The following is a 16,856-nucleotide window of genomic DNA, read 5'->3' as shown; positions in this document are numbered from 1 at the left end:
GTGTGGTAAAAGCCCAAACCCCAGGCTGTGGTTACATGCAGCACTTCCTTTTCCTCATCCAAATCAACAGTTCAAACAGAAATACATGCAGACACTGAATTACACAACTCAATTCCATGTCCATATGTATGTATATCTATCTATCTATCTATCTATCTCATCATCTGTGTACACAATCTAAATATAACTCCGTTGACTTAAACAGGGGGTAAATCTTATTCAGCTTGTGATGGTGAAATTCCAACACAAACACACACACACACACACACACACAGTGCTGGCACTGTAACAACACCGTTGGACTTAAGTTTAACACTTGATGTAAAGGCTTAGGCAACAGGATACTGTAGTACACTATCAGCATCTGAAGAAACACCTCCAGCGCCCGTGTTTGTTTTTATGCGTTTCCCTGACAGAGCAGAGTCCGACATGTGTTACTGGACATTAAATCACCACTCCCTGCCTTCTTCCTCTTCACTTTGCTTTACAACAGCTCTCTCCCATTTCCTTCTGCAGGACAGTTTGAATAAAATCAAGACAAAGAGCAGAGGAAAGTGAAGAGTGTGAATTAAAATGTAATGCTCTGACAAAAAAAAGGTTAAGTTAGCGAGAAGGCTGCCCTGGGAGCAAAGCAGGCGAGAGGAGAAGAAAGCACAGCAAAGTTTCCAGACAGTCAGCTGAGTGCACTGGACTGTCACAAGACTGCTTTTTATAGAAGTACTCTTTATTGTGTCGTACTCTCCAACACACACACACACACACACACACACACACACACACACACACACACACACACACACACACCCCCTTTCTCCAAGTGCACCCCACACAGAGAGGACATGTGTATGAGAGGAGGAAGTTGTTCATATGGAAAGAGGAAATCCTTCATCCTAGATTTCTCACATATGTAAAACCACAAACACGTGAACAGACAATTGCACAGGCAATCAAAGAGATCAGCCCTGCCCGGAGTTGCAGTTATTTATATAGCAACACACAACCCGATGACACCATTCCAGCTGTGCTAACTTGAGTTGAAGCCAGAGAAATTAAATGTCCACTCTCTCACACAGTTTATGGCAAATTGATGTGATTAGATTAACTCAAAATCGAAGCGAATTACAGTGAAAGTGAGGCGCTAATATAAAAACCAATCAGCTGTTTACACTCAAACACACAACTATATGTACAAAGAGCATCCAAAAACTCAATATGTAACTCAACATGGGCGGCTCTTATGCAAGTTAATTGAATTCATTCATTTCTTCTTCTTCTTCTTCTAACCCTTTCTCTCCTTTACAAAACTACAAAAACACAACAGACGCTAACAATTTCCTCAAAGGGTAACCAGACATTGCTATTAGCTCATTAAGAAGGAGCCCACATGCTTGCTTACTCACTCTCTCCACTCAAAAGTAGAAAAATTCACATCCCAACAGACCCAGACATGCATACACAGAGAAAACACACACGCGCGCACGCATACATACACCATTAAGCAGCAGCATGGGTGCTCAGCAGGATTTAGAGGACAATTAAAAAGCTCAATTAAACCTATATTCTTACTTTGAGAAATATGCATGTTACAGATGGTGTGGCATGCTCTCTTTGCGTTTAAAAACACATTTTGGTGCTTTCCTCCTGGGAAAAATCGCAGGAGGGATGTAGAGAAAGGAGGGAGAGATTTGATGTAAATACGTCTAATGGTTCTGTGTTGAGATAAGTGCCTGATGAAAATGTATCCCACATCCTTGAAATGCAATACTGCTGATACTGATATGATATTACACGTTTTCACAAGGCAATTCACTTCTATGGCTCGAAACCCCTTCAGTAATGTTTGTTCACTCAGTGATTATAGCTGGAGATAAAGTGTTTGTGTTTTTCCGCAGAGACATTCACAAGCTTGTTTTCCCCCCCCCTTTCATGTATCGTTTCCTCTTTCGGGCCATATTTACAGGTCTGCCTCTGAAAACTGTGCCCATTCGCTAGGCGTGCTTGCATACCCCCTTCCACCTCTTCACATCATTTCCAGTAAAACCAAATATCACAGTCCCATTGTCTTCCTATCCTGCATCCTCCATCCAGGGCCAAGTCTGTTAAGTTAGCCAGCGCAGGAATCTGCTGTTCGTACGTGTGTACTTGTGAGGTCACAAATTTAGAATACACAATACCTTCCTGTTCATAGAAGTCAAAAGACACAATCTCACGCACAGAAACGCACGCGTGTGCAGGAGGCAGATGGTCCAACCTGTAGGTTTTCCATGGCCCATTTGTGGAAGGGCAATGCTTCACTATCCGCCCTAACCGACTGCACGCACACACACAAAAATACACACTCACTCACACATGCAGAGAGGGCAATAAATCCAAACCAGCACAATACAACCCCCGCAACGGACATGGCAGAAGCAATAGCTAATGCCAGAGAAAACATTTCCAAGAGTTCATCTGGAGGTAAACTTGATTCCTGCTCACAGAAGGGCATGCGATGCAGTTCTTCAACAAAGGAGCAACTTGGCAGCATAGTAAAGACTTTATTTTGGCCAATCAAACTGACAACCTCTCCAAATTTAATTGTTAAGACAAGTAATTAAATCTGCCAGGATCATTTAAACCTCAGCTTTTCCCTAACGGTTAAATGTATCATTATTTATGTTTCATTATTAAGCACTGCTTCTGTAACATTCATGAAGTTATAGAAGTTTACAATGAACTTTGCTCTTTATCAGAGTATTTAGCACTTGTACCCTCTTGTGGTTGTAGCTACAGACCCACATTTTTAAGGGTGAGCTCACATCTTTTTAGCTGTTTAAAATTTTCAATCACTTCTATTCAGTGACTTTAATGCTGTATAAAAAGCTAAAATCCATGTCTCATTTTCAAAGGCCTGAAAATCATCACAAAGTCTGCGCTGTTTATAAAACAGAGCCATCGATGCAGCACAACTGATTCTTGTCCTTTGTTTTAGGTCCCACGTTAATTAACATTTAAAGCTTGTGTAATGTTTACTGTTCATAAGACAAACTCAACCAGTAAAAAAAAAAGTAGGACCAGAGTCTTGTCCTGTGGATTATTGCTACACATGCATTGTTAAAAACTGAAAGCTTTATATCTCGTGGGAGTCAATGATTCACAAATCCCAGGCTTGTGGTCAAAAACTGTCCAAGTAAGAAGCTCTGACAAACATCAGATGGTATTTGCAAATTTAACAATATCTCCCTGTAACCAAAAATAAATCTTCCACTCAGTTTTTTTCTTTCTAAAATGATGGTCACACTAACAGCTAACTGATCGTTTGTAGCAGTTTATTGGTGCGATCTCAGAGATGTAGCCTCAATTTTCACCATCACCTTGCTTTATAAACATGCTTTTATTTTCAGTCTCTAGCCTTCCTAAAATCTTAACCCCGGTCTGCAGCCCACTGCGGCCTGAGAGAAATAGCGATGAACACACACACTCATCCAGACGTTCACATTTACATGTACGCAGGCACATGTGGAGCAATTTGCATTTTCACACCCACAAATGCAAGTGCAAGAACTGTGACACACACACACGCACAAGCGAACACATACACAGAGAGAGAGTGCTAACTCAGAGCTGGAGTTGAGAAGTCCCAGTGGGAAAAGCCACTTTCCGGAACATTTTACCCAATTTGCATTGCTCCTGGCTCAATCGCTCTCTCTGAGGAGATGACTTGGGAATTGAGAACAAGTCAGAAAGAGAATGTGTGTGTGTGTGTGTGTGTGTGTGTGTGTGTGTGTGTGTGTGTGTGTGTGTGTGTGTGTGTGTGTGTGTAAACGTATGTATCTCTTCCAAGTGTAGGGAGGAGAAAAAAAAAATCTGTGTGTCAGTAAAGTCAGCACAACAGAAATATGCATTTAAGTGAAAAAGAAAAAGCTTGTTTGGGCATTTTAAACACTGAATACCCACTTGTTCAACTATTTCTTTCATCTACCTAAGCACTCAGTTAGTCAATACTCTATTTATTTCAAACTCTTTCACTGAAGTATGCAGGTCAGGTCTGACTGCTAATGAAATTGGCTCTATATAACTGTGCTTCAATGAGAGCGTGTACATGACAAGTGTTATATACACACAGCATTTACAGACTTCACTGGATGTGAATCAAAAGTCTATAACCAAGTACACCACCTCATGTTTTGGTCAACACCTAAGCTTTCATAACATGAGGATATGGCCTTTTGTGGCTTGTAGTCTACTGGGGACCCTGCATTTCTAAATCTGTTCCTCACAAACAGCCTGAGAGGGAGATGCAGGAGCAATGCCTTAGAGACGTGATGCAATGAGGAGTCAGAGATGCAAGCAATCAGTCTGATTAAGAGTGTGTGTTTTGTGTGTGAGCGTTGCCTCTCCTCACATCTCCTCTCTCTTTTGTTCCAGTTGTAATCCCTCACTTGCCTGTGAGGTCTGACATCATGTTATCTGGTTAGGTATATAAGGTAAAGAGAGGTTCAAAATAAACATGTCTACTTGAAGAATAAGACGACAATGAGGGACAGATTATTTATGAAATGAGAACTGTTGAACTCCTGCAGCTGTGTGTTGCCAAATTCCACTGAAAGAGGAGTAAAAAGCAGGGATTTAGACACATTTCTGCCACTTTCACACTCTGTGAATAGTAAACTTTCAGCAAATGACCAACATTTTTAAAAATCAATCCACATTACTGTGTACAATACCTCTCACCAGGTCTTTACTTTCTGACCCTGGAGGTCGCTAACAATTACAATGCTACTTTTTATCAGAAGGAACGATCGAAAGCTAATTTCCCTTAAAGCCTGTCTCTTAACTCTAATCACCCGGAGGGACAAACAATAGCCAGGAGCTCTGAAGTACAACCTTCTCCCAGATTAACTCACCTCAGGACCCTTCCAATAATTCTAAGTGGCTTTGTCTCATTAATGCACTATTTGGTTCTTAGTAATAGCAGTTTTAAGCTATTTTCCACCAATTGCAACAGCATGGCTTTCTAAGCTCCTCAAACAAGCTTGTGAGTCCGTTGGTCTGTTTGTAATCTTGCAAAATGTTTATGCATGGTGGTAAATCAAGTTTTCTTAATTTAATAACATTAAAGCTGTGCATACATTTACAGAACTATAACACCGAGTTGGGATTAGAATAAAGGTCTAAATAAAAGGGTGATGAAAGCAGTGGGCCCAACAGGTCCATGGCCCCTTTACCACTGACAGGCCCTATCACACAACTCAATTTTGGTGTATTTATAAATTCCCTTATTAAATACGAAGTATAATAATGGGTGTAGTCTGAGAATTCGCTTGCATCTGGTGCGATCTCATTTGTGTTAGGCAGGAATCTCTGTGCCATGACAGTGATTAAAGGAGCAGGAAGTCTGAGCCAGTTAACAGCCATACCAAGCCAAGTGGGATGGTAATACACCATTAATGTTGTTGTGTGTCTGGGTACTGTTTAAAGTTTAATTACAAAATATCCCTAAGTACTATTCTACAACAAAACACAGGTGCCTTTTAAACAACAAGGTATACAAAGAAATGTGTATGTCAACCTTAGTGTGACAGTCGGTGAAGGATCTGTGTAATAAACATATTGTAACCTACAGCATTGATGTCAAATCATTCTGTGAGCTTCCTTCACACACACATGCACCGCGTTGCAGAAATTTCCAAAGGTGAGTAGGGTACAATTGCAGCTGTGCCCGTTACTGCACATGAACTTTATCTGGCTTCTCTCTGTCTTTCCAACACACTTTATTCCCACCGGCAGTCTTGACCCTCTTGCCTCCTCTTCACTCCACTGCATTACTAAATGCAGCCATTTTGGCTCCCCTAGGGCCCATGATAGAGCTTTGGTCGCCTCCTGGCCACATTAATACCACTAGGAGTGTAATGAAACTATGGATTTTCCATCGGAGCTCTGACACTAACTGCCTGTTTGCTGTGCATCCACTCTGTGCTGTGCTGTTCTCCACTGTACATGTACAGAGGAGAGATTTCCCCAACAACAATAGCTCGTTGTTGTTTTTTCTTTCTGGAAATTGTTTTTCAACTGGATGGCATTATACTAAAAGTCAAATGAGTTACAGGTAAGCTTTTAACAGATGTTAAAAGAAGTTTGTGTAAGATGTATTTTTACAGCAAAATTTTAATAATAATAATAAAAAAAAAAAAAGAACCTTGTAGTTGTAAGCAGATGTACTATCAAAGCAATGAAGTGTAGAATGAATCCTGTCCACAGCCACTGTGTAGTGCATGAATGAACACATACACACAAACATGAAGACAGACTCAACATGCAGAAGGAGTGTGTGTGTGTGTGTGTGTGTGTGTGTGTGTGTGTGTGTGTGTGTGTGTGTTGCCTCTGCAATTTTATTTCTCCCTCGCACATCCCTCTCTCTCCTTACACACACAAATGCACACAGGGGTAAACATGACCTACAAGCCCACTTATTTCCAACCCCAGCTGAAACTGCATTCCCACTGTTGTGGTGCACAACTAACATTCAGCAACATTGCAGCAACCCAGTTTCAGTGTTGTGGCTGCGTTGAAATCCCATGGCTGAATCACAAACATCAATGCTCCCTGTGACTCTCTCTCTCTCATCGTTCTTCTTCCTCACTATTGCCAACCGTGGCTGCCCTGACTACTGTTGCCATGGCAACCGAGGAGCAGGCCCAGCGCTGAGGGATTTGGAGACAAGTTGGAGTAAAGACCTCTATGTTATTGGAGCCTTATTATTGGGTGTGCACTTGTGTGACTGTGCTTATTGTTGTATGCTCAAAATGCTCTGATATCTTCTGTACGATAATAAAATGGAGCTCTCGTGGGACCACGAAAGCCATAGCCTGCCACTGCAAAGCAGGATAAATATCAACTAAGGAGCATGGAAAGCTAAACAACACAGTACACGAGTATTAGTCCATCACTTATTTAACTGCAAAAGAGCAGTTAAAGAGAATATAGCTAACCAAACAAGTCTGTGTATCCACAATCTCTGTCCCTTCCCTCTCTTAAACACCCCGTGTACTGGCCATATCAATTCCAAGGTTATCAGTAATCCAATAGGTTTCCCTGGAAGCAGGCGGTTTTCCAGAGACACAGTCAATATCCTGAAAGTAGAAACATCCGGAAGGGATTCCTACCAAGTGTTCGTTCTCACTTTCTCAGTGACAAGACTACCTTTCTGTACTTTTCTCTCTCTCTCTCCCCCCCGCTTCTTTTTTATCTTGAGAACAAATTTTTCATTGACATTCAAAGATCAGTGCATACCGTGACATGCAAACGTTTTGAGACAAACACCAGCACACACATATACACAGGAAAGCAGAGAAGATCTACAGACAGGAAAACACTCTTCAGTGCCACACAGCAAAAACTGTCAACCACTCCTTTAAAGCACACACACGCAGACACACAGCAAGGTTAAAGTGAGAGGTTGTGGTGTTATTTCTGGGCCACTGGTTCACTGCCAGTGACCCATAAATAAGACAGCACATGGCTCCTATGGATATTACTGCATAGCTGGGAGTCCTCTGGCTATAGCTAGAAGTGGATACGGACTCCTGATGATCCATTTAGGATGGGTTTGCACAGACTGAAGCTCAGCTCTTTACTGATGACAAACAATTGAGTCTATATAGGAACTCAAAGATAACTACTTTAAACCATAAACTTTATATAAAAGATGGTGTTGTCATGGTGGCTATGCCCAAGTGGTTAGTGAAGTGCAGCATTTCAGCAGTTGTCCTGTTGTTGTGGTCAATCCAGATGTTACAAGCAAGGGATGAATCTGCCTGAGAAACTCAGCTGTCAAATCATGAAGTAGCTTTAATAGTTCCTATTTGACAGACCGGGGAGCTACAATCATGTTTTACATACAGTCTGTGGTCCACGTGATCTTTCGCTCATTTACAGTAGAAAAAGGCAAGAAAACTGCCCATTAAATATTTACACAATGCTTTTTCCTACGAACCTCTGTTGCTAGAGTACTTTCAGAGTGTGATGCATGTCTTTGTACATATGGGGGCTTGTGCTCACGGTTCCTTCCTGTTTTTCCAAATTGTGTGTGCATCTGTGCCTGCCTTCATTAAAGACTGAATGTGTACAATGTGTGTGTGGCTGCTCTCTGAGGACCCCGCTTGCGGTACTTTAATTAGCCTAATCCAACAGCAACACATGGATGGAGGAGCATAGTAGGAGAGGGATGTGAGGGTGGTTGGAGGGCGTGAGGTGGCAGACAGAACAAAATCTCTCTCCCTCTCCATACCATTTGTTACTCCCCCTCCAAAGAACACAACATGCACACACCTCCATCTTGGCTCTTGGCAGTGCAGTTGCTGGCCAGGCCATTGTAAAATCCACAGGGAGGGGGAAACAGTCTTTGAAATGGCCACATGGGCTGCTGGAGGCCAGCTATACCATTCCCAGGGAGACAGCATTCAAACCATAGCCATGCTAAATGACCAATTAAATATAATAGCGAGGGCTTAATTGGTGTTAGCCAATTTAGAATGACACTGTGCAATTAATGTTATAGAGAAGATATAGAGACGACTGTTGGGAGTGTCTGTGTACATTGGTATGCTAATTCAGCAACCCAAACCAGTCTTTGTGTCTAAGACCATTTTAGCAAGAAAAGGGATAGATGGAATTGTGCAAGAAAGGAGGGCGGCAGGGGGTGTAAAGAAGGTAGATGAAGTGAGATAAGTTGGGAGGAGAAAAAGAATGACTGCTGGGGGAGAGTGGATGGGGAGCAAGGGAGAGAGTGAAAGAGGGGGGAGTGAACAAAATTAAAAGAAAAAAAAACAAGATGCACAAACAAATGCTAGCCTTGGGAATAGATGCAATCAGCTCAGTCAGTCAGCTAATGACCAATTCCATGGAGAAAAGTGAGACGGAGAAAGACCGATAGTGTGAGTGAAGCAAAGACAGAGAACAGAAGGACTAAATGGAAAGGACAAGAAGTGCAAGAGGAACAAGAGAAACATGGAAAAGGGAGACTAATTAATCAGGTTGAAACATTTGAATTTAATAAATGGATGGATAAATTACCAAAAGGAGACAATTGCATAATTTGGATATGGGATTAAAAGAGGGAATATAAGGACATAAAGTGCCTCACCATTTTTAAAGACTTAGCTGGCGGAAATGTTAAGTCACAAGGTCAGCTACACCAGTAACAGGGCTTTTTTTTTCTAGCTCCAGTAATACTAATAAGAAGACCCTAGATATAGTGGAACAATAGTTGGTCCTGAAACTGAAATAAGTTCACTTTAGCCAGCTGTTACTCTAAGAGACTGGGCAGAGGGCATAAGACCAGTGTGGGGAATTGGCTTTCCGCTTGGCTATCACATACTCTTACGCTAACAGGATTACCCACAGGGTGAGTGCAGTATGGCCAGAAGTGGTCATGAGGCAAGTGGTCTGAAAGCAGGCAGGCTTGGGGCAAAATACAAAGCCAGCTAACACTGTGACAAGGTTTCAGGCTCAAGCTATTACCCCTGGGGGGGCACAGGACAGAGGGGTAATTAGTTAGACAGCGGGAGATGCCATCATGCTGTGTGAGAAGGATAAACGCAGGGAGCTGTTGTATTTGGACTTGTTTTTGTTCGTATATCTCAAAAGTATTTTGAAGTGTGTGCATTTAAAAAAAAAAACAAAAACAAAAAAAAAAAAAAAAACAGAGAGAGACCCAGTCTGAATTTCATGGCCTTGAAGTGCTACTAAAGCCTACAACGTCCATTTGATGTCACACACTTCAGAAAAAGACATTCACAAATTACAGTAACAGAATATGCAGTCACCTCATACAACACTGTATTCAAATATACGCAGGTGAGTGTGAATGCAAATGTGTGTTTGTTTCCCTGCTCACAAATGTTAATCATCTTAACGTCACTAAACCACAGGAACTAATCAAAAACAATCTATTAAGAATCTATTAGCTTTGCAACGTGTAATCTGATAAGCCTGCTACAGTTGTTTCCCATAGGAGGCTGCGTGCACGAGTGTGTGCACGACAGTGCCGTTTGCATTCTTCACAGTAGATTAGCCAATTTGATAGTAACTCACATATTTACACTCATCATTTGGTGTAATGGAGATGGAAAAGAATCCTTGTATTATCTTTTTTTTTTTTTTAATTTATTTATTTTTTTCTCAGAGAAGCATCAAAGTGCTGTGCCTGCTTCCATTATGTGTCCTACTTCTGTGTCAGGGTATCCGTCCGTAAACAGTTGCTGATTTCTTCCATTTAATGGCTAAGAGGTTAAGCTTCCACATGTGGCTGTAATGGGCTTGTGGTGAGCTGTGTAGCGAGTTGAAGACAGTGTCTTTTAAAACCAGGAACATACATACTGTGAGCTGCTGAGTTTAATTGGAAAGGAATGAGCGTATGAGACACTGTGTGACTGTGACTGTATGAGAGATATAGCCTCCAAAGGTAATCTTTGCCTGCTGTGTCACTCATGACCAAACCTCCGGACACTGTGCTGTCCCAGTGTGTTTCCAAGTTGGTATATACCTGCATGAATGGGCTCATTTTACCTTTCAGTATGAGCTATGACATTCCCTCTAGTGCGTGTGTGTGTGTGCGCGTGTGCGTGTGTGACCTGTCAGAAATAATGACACCATGAGTCCTGGCATTGTGCCATCCACCAGGTGTGCTCTTGGCTGTATCAGCTGCCATAGACAGAGCTCAGCTATAATTCTATGGAACTGATGCCTTAAAGAAAATCATTATTTGCTGGAAAAAATACACTAAGCGCATCAACAGTATATTGTGATTTTCACTATTGTACAGTAAAACTGAGTGCAATTTTAAAAAGTGCATGTAACTTTCACACACACATCATATGGAGAGCGGGGACTCTTTGATGTTCCACCCCGAGATGCCTAATGGAGATGACCTAGAAACAGGCTGGCCTCGTCCTCACTTGGATCATGTGAGCATCCCAGCTTGCATCCAGACTCTTCTAATCTTCCCTTAAAAATGGATTCTAGCGTGGTGCATTTATAATTCATCTCCCTTGCTCTCTCTTTTCATTCTGTATCCCTTTCTCTTGGCTTTTTCCCCACTCTCATCTACTCCCCACTTTGGCTCATTAACCCCTGGTAGTAGTGAATTGTGGAGAGAACGCAGAGGTAGTGAATGAGTGCTGTGCAGTGCAGTCACACACAGTTGAACTGAGCTAAAATGCATTAGCGCTGAGATTATCAAGGACTGAACCGTTCTCATTTGTGGCATTAGCCTACACAGAAGCCCACTGTAACTTATCTTGCTCTTTAAAAATGATTAGCTTTAAACATTTATTATAGCTTTGGTTAAAGGACTAGATTGGTGCCAAGATTAAGACACATTTGTTAAGGTTTTGAGAGTGAACTATCAAGTCATATCGCCTCTTAATGTCACCATAGCTTGTTAGGAAGGTAGGAAATATGGCTCGTTATGGCATATGAAGCTGCCATATGAAAAAGGTGCAGAATTAGACCCCTGGTTTAATGAGACTGGATGGAATCATGCATGTGTAAAGGATGGTATGGCATTAAATCTTTTAAGAAGACCCCTCATTACTGTCTACCCTTACAATCTAAGTGCTGCAACCTATTTTCTGGAGTGGGAAAGAGCATGTATGTGTGTGCGTGGGCATACGCAAACTTTATACATGCAAACTTCCTGTATACATGTACACTTGTACATATATTTATTTGCATTCGGCGTGCATATACGCACACTCCTCACTTTAATGAGAGAAAATGATTAGAGAGAAATAGCGATCACTGCCATTTCATCTCAACACATACAAACGCTCAGCTATTATCAGGGAGGGGAATCTTTGATCACAGAAGGAGATAGAAAGAGAATATGTGAGCAGCAGATGAAACAGAGAAAACGAGGCAGAGAACAGAAGCAAAGAGGCAAAGTGAGGAAGCAGTGGATGATCCTGTTACTCACTGTGCTTGTTACACTAGTCAGAGTTGAGGGTTATGGATGAGTTTTAGACATTGTTAGAGCTTATATTATCCAACAGTCTATATGGTTGCTGCTCATACAATGAGCAAAAGCAGAGATAGCAGAAGTGAACAAACCCTGTATATTCACAGTGTGAATCTACAATGACACCCTCCAAAGGCTCGAGTGTGTGCAGATGTGTGCGAGAGTGCATTCACGGAGAGATGCTGAACGCTAATGTAGGATGAATATAGTCATATGCAAGGATAACCTACATATGGGAGAAAGACTCAGGCAGGCAATGAACAGAGACAACTGATATCCATTTGCTTGAGCGACAATCACACAAACACAGACACATTAGCTTAAGCTTGGAGATTTAGATTGTCAAACATATTTCATTGTCCACTGCCTGCGTCTGTATAAGTAAGACCTTATAATGGTCATTACATTACTTTAATAATATGCATATAGTTCAAGTTTCACTCCCCAAAAAACAAAAAAACAACAATAAAAATCACCATCTGTGGTCCTCTGAGCACAGTATTAGCCACGGTTAGAATAACAAAGGCAAAATTCATTTGAGGTTGCGTGCTAAATGAGTGGTCCTACGGCATATTCCTGGCTCGTCTCACACATTTGTGGGCTATTTGGGAAAACACCATTTTACTGTGCTGTCAGGAGAGGGAACAAATTGTAGCAGAAAATGATACATTTAGCTGTTAATATGAGAACATTATGATTAGATTGGAAGACTGATGGCACGCTGGGAGAGAACTAAATTAGGTGGAAAAACTTGGTGTTAAATGCAAAGTGCAAGTTATCCGTTTTGTCTAGGGAACTTGATCATAACTCCACAGCCTCTGCCATATCAAATCTCTTTCACAATCAGCTACATCTCCATTTCCTCCGTCGCTTTCTCATCCGCTTCGTGCGTGTTTGTGTGACCCCATGCAGTTGGGTGAACTAATGACCGAGGGCCACCAAGAGCCCGCACAAAGCCGGCCTCTGTGCTCATGCCCGGGCCAAACAACTCGTGGCTTGGGAGGCTGAGCCAAATGATGACACAAACCACAGAAGTCTCTCACTCAGACACTCACACACACACACACACGAACAAACAAAGTCTATGTACCATATTTTCAGACTGTAATTTTCTGCACATTCTCAATTAAAAGACGACGACACAAATAGAGAATCAGTAAAAGACAGATGTTTATTTCATCATTCCTCCCTGACAAGCAACTACTTTATTTTCAGAATGTGTGTTTTTATTTTATTTATTTATATATAATTGTTTTTTACTATTTGGGCACTGTCTGCAAAGAGAAGGCTGGAACAACAATTTAAATGCAAAGCACTAAAAACAGCCTCACACACACAAACACATATACACACAGGGGAGTTTGACAGGGCAGCATTATGCACCAGTAGAATAACAATCATCAGTCAATTAGGCCATGACATGGTCTCTTGACGGTGACACCGGCAGCCCCAGTGGAATACATCAGTGACTTCACACAGCAATATACACATACAAATGACAAACTGTCACTTCTTATTAACCCCTGAAATGCCGTCTCACCGGTGTAGTTACGGCTTAAACCTCATTTCTGCAGTATTATCTTTACTATGATGAAACATTTTTTTGTTATTTTCAATAGGTTAGAAAAATAAAGATACAAGCTTTAGATCATTAGATCACTTTTCGGGATAATCTTTAACACCAAAGAAGCTGGAGCAAGTTTTATGTTACAGTCACTTGTGTGGGTTAAGTTTTTCTTAAAATTTGACAGTGAGAAATATTATTTAGAACATTTGCTGAGGTAATTTTAGACAAAGCTCAAACTGAAGATGAGACTCAACGACTTAAAATCTGTAATTCATAAACCTAACTGTGGCTTCATGAGGCCTGCTGTGTGTACAACAGCAACAACATGTGAAATCCCATCTGCCACTTAATGTTTAGATTGCAGCTGCTTAGCTGACGCAGTCATCCACTTAGCTTTTACAATGTGCTGCAGGGTGACAGAACAAATACTCGGTCATGTTCGCTTTCAAATACACCTCAACAGATCCTGTACTGATTAGCTAATGAAAACGCTTACTAGGTGTAGGGTCAAACATGTTATTTTTTGGCTCCAAGACATGCTCTCAAACCATCATCCACTGCACTCTCTGCTTTGAATATCCATCAGTTTTCTTCCACATATCCAATTCAGGGTCACAGGGGAGCTGGAACCTTTGCCAGCTGCTTTTCAGCAGTGGGGTACACCCTGGACAGGTCAGAGGATTTTCAAAAAATGATTTCTCATATTCAAAGCATTTTTAAAATGCTATGTTGAAGTTTGTTACATCTATAAACCTATGTGTTTCATGTAGTAACATGTAGTGTAAGGCCTTATTTGTCCCATTCACTATGTTATTCTTATGCTGGCCGTTTACGCTCGTCTTATATTGTCTTCCAACTTCTGTCAGAAACTGCGGGGAAGCTCAATTGATGCACTGATGAATGGTCATTGAACGGCACCTCCGCACCCACACACCTGAGCCTGGCATGGACACAATGGGGGAACACATCGAGCACTTGGGGCTTGTACCACCTGGCACACTGGCCATATATACACAGCAGATGGCTCGCGCTGGCCTCTGATGGAGGGTGCAGCTGAGGAATCCTAACCTGCGTTTGAGTGTTCGTGTGTGTGCAGCACCAAAAGCAGACACAATAGGTACTAGATTGTCAAGTGCGATCCTCCCTTCTTCTCTCATCTCCCCAGACCACCTATTGAGATGGTGCATATGTGTGCAAGCGTATGTGTGAGTGTGTCATGGTTGATGCCCATTTATTGTCACTGCTCAACGGGGCCTGAAAGCACAGAAGTGGCTGAGAGAATCACTCAGACTTTTATCATTGTAAATGTGTTGGCTAAACAAACCACAGCAGCTTTGTTACAACGCTTCTTCAGACAGAAAGGCATAAAAGAGGAGTGAATAAGGTCCACTATGTAAACTAGAATAAAGCTGACAAAGACACACAGGGACCGATGGCAGGCAGAGCCAAGCACCCAGACATAATCACACCGTCAAAGAATCAGAGCTTTTAATCCTAAAAATTAAGTGCAGCAGATAGCCGGTCAACAGTTGTGCCCTTGACCACAGCAGTATCCAGATGACCATTAACTAATTTCAATCAGAGGGCATCACCTCTCTTCATCGCTTCCTTCCCCCTTCTTCTTCCGCTAACCTCCTATATCTCCTTCATCTTACCATCTTCCTTCCTGATTCTCTCTCTCTAATGTCGGTGTCCCATCAAACCATTACTCATTAGTAAAAGCTTCTCCTGCGAGTGTGTGAGAGGCTACAGAGCACAGAGGGACTTCATTAGTGCTTAAAACATGTTGTTTATGCTACTGTCTTGTTGCTCTGGAAAACCTTGAACATTATAGTTAGTTAAAAATAGACTGAGCGCAGATATAACAGATTATCAAAGCACTTCACGTCTAGCCAATAAAGACGTGAACAAAAAGTTATTTAAGGTAAAGTGATGTTCCTTAAACCTCAAAACTCTCCCAGGAGATTAATGTGGATCCATTTGGCAAACATTAGTTGGTTATATTTAAAATTATTGCAACAGTCACTGCCAGATTTGTTGTTTTTCGGATTTGCCAAACATACCTTTCCATGTCTCTTAAAACGCACCTGAAAAGCACACATGCAAGCTGTCTCCTTAAGGCAAATTCATCCAGCCAACCAATACTCTCCTTATTTCTGCCCCTCTTTCCCTTCATCGCCCTCAGGCAGAGCTATATAAACAACATTCAACACTAATGCTCTCCTGAGGAAGGTGTAAGAACAGGAACATACTTAGTAATTCCTTCATGGCCTGCATGGACTCCCACTCGTCCACACAAACTTTAACACTCGTCCTGAAACAGACGATGCTTTTACTGAAAGGATAATGACACAAATAAAAATCAGTTACAGAAACACTGACGCACCCAATCAGAGGACCCAACAATCTGTTATCACACTATTAATTCAGTTGCTCTTTTTCCATTTCTTTTTCTTCATCTGCCTCTTTATGGCTGCTGTCTGAGTGAGTGAGTGAGTGAGTGCGTGCGTGCGTGCGTGCGTGTCTGTGCATGCTCCAACGTCAGGTTTTAGATATTGTTCCTTCACAGCAAACTGAATCCTTTCCAAGACCAGATTATTTTAGTTGTTTTTGGGTTTGACTGAAACACAAGGCAGCCAAAAGAACCGCGGGCTCCTTGGCTCAGCTGTTGCGCACACGCACACATATGATGGCGCGCACACACATGAAAACGACTTATCTCAAAACCTACTGCAGCAGTCTCTTCCCCAGGTGATGCTCCAAACACATGTATATACCTCAGTCAGAGTGCATAACACCACACAAGAAAAGACATGTGAGAACAGCTAAATAAATAAAGGGACTGTTGCCGAGCTAAGTGAATGGGTGTCACTTTGACAAATGCACAGCACTGAATCTTAGTCGACACTGTATTGTTTGCCGTCTCATGCGCTCTCATAAACACAAACACATGCGTGCACACACGAACCCATGCCATCGCAAGCGCGATGCATTATTATGCACACTGTGAGTGACAAACACACAAGCATTGCGTGAATACATAAACTCGTATTAAAAGTGCACAAACACACAGGCTGATTATACATTCATAATATTGAATGGATGACAGGTCTTGAGCAGTGTGGAGAGAAATGGGGTGAATTCTAATGAGATACCATTTACCCCGAGAGCTCTGTCCTCCATAGTCTGGATACACACACACACACGCGCGCGCGCGCACGCAAAGGAACAATTGCTGAGATTGAACACAACACTGTTACACAAAAAGGACCATAATTGCGGAAGATTGTA

At 41.8% G+C, this 16,856-nt stretch overlaps 1 protein-coding gene across 6 annotated transcripts in view; it reads right to left on the bottom strand.

Moving 5' to 3' along the window:
• LOC120731783 (plexin-A1-like) overlaps positions 1-16,856 on the bottom strand; it is a 190,683-nt gene that overhangs the window by 113,295 nt on the left and 60,532 nt on the right. The window lies entirely within an intron of this gene.

This window comes from Simochromis diagramma, unplaced genomic scaffold (assembly GCF_900408965.1).
Source record: "Simochromis diagramma unplaced genomic scaffold, fSimDia1.1 OVJJ01000483.1, whole genome shotgun sequence".
Classification (NCBI taxonomy): Eukaryota; Metazoa; Chordata; class Actinopteri; order Cichliformes; family Cichlidae; genus Simochromis; species Simochromis diagramma.
This window is presented reverse-complemented; position numbering and strand designations above follow the sequence as displayed.